Source organism: Saccopteryx bilineata, chromosome 3 (assembly GCF_036850765.1).
Source record: "Saccopteryx bilineata isolate mSacBil1 chromosome 3, mSacBil1_pri_phased_curated, whole genome shotgun sequence".
Lineage (NCBI taxonomy): Eukaryota > Metazoa > Chordata > Mammalia > Chiroptera > Emballonuridae > Saccopteryx > Saccopteryx bilineata.
Window position 1 is genome coordinate 168,843,302 of NC_089492.1, and position 1,060 is coordinate 168,844,361.

At 44.7% G+C, this 1,060-nt stretch overlaps 1 non-coding gene across 1 annotated transcript; it reads left to right on the top strand.

The window, feature by feature from the left end:
• Positions 1-279: 279 nt before the first annotated feature.
• Positions 280-355, top strand: TRNAT-AGU (transfer RNA threonine (anticodon AGU)). Its single transcript has one exon. It is a non-coding gene; the product is annotated as a tRNA-Thr (tRNA).
• Positions 356-1,060: the final 705 nt, after the last annotated feature.

A 1,060-nucleotide genomic window follows, 5' to 3' on the forward strand; every position in this document is an offset into this window, starting at 1 on the left:
AGAAACAATACAGAGGATCAATGAAACTAGGTGCTGGTTCTTTGAAAAGGTAAACAAGATTGATGAACCTTTAACTAGACTCACCAAGAAAAAGAGAGAGAGGACTCAAATAAATAAAATGAGAAATGAGAGTGGAGAAATAACAACTGACACAACAGAAATACAAAGGATTGTAAGAAAATACTATGAAGCACTGGATGCCAAAAAAAATAGACAACCTAGATAAAATAGACAAATTCCTTGAAACATACAATCTTCCAAAAATCAATCTGGAAGAGGGCCCTGGCCCGTTGGCTCAGTGGTAGAGCGTCGGCCTAGTGTGCGGAGGACCCGGGTTCGATTCCCGGCCAGGGCACATAGGAGAAGCGTCCATTTGCTTCTCCACCCCTCTGCCGCGCTTTCCTCACTGTCTCTCTCTTCCCCTCCCGCAGCCAAGGCTCCATAGGAGCAAAGATGGCCCAGGCGCTGGGCATGGCTCTGTGGCCTCTGCCTCAGGCGCTAGAGTGGCTCTGGTCGCAACATGGCGACGCCCAGGATGGGCAGAGCATCGCCCACCAGGTGGGCAGAGCGTCGCCCCATGGTGGGCGTGCCGGGTGGATCCCGGTGGGGCGCATGCGGGAGTCTGTCTGACTGTCTCTCCCTGTTTCCAGCTTCAGAAAAATGAAAAATAAAAAAATCAATCTGGAAGAATCAGAAAACCTAAACAGACCAATTACACCAAATAAGATCGAAACAGCTACCAAAAAACTCCCAATAAAGAAAAGTCCTGGGCCTGATGGCTTCACAACTGAATTCTACCAAATATTCAAAGAAGAACTAACTCCTATCCTTCTCAAACTATTTCAAAAAATTCAAGAGGAAGGAAGACTTCCAAACTGCTTTTAGGAGGCGAGCATAATTCTGATTCCAAAACCAGGCAAAGACAATACAAAGAAAGAAAATTATAGGCCAATATCTCTGATGAATATAGATGCTAAAATCCTCAACAAAATATTAGCAAACCAGATCCAACAATATATGGAAAAAATCATACACCATGATCAAGTGGGATTTATTCTGG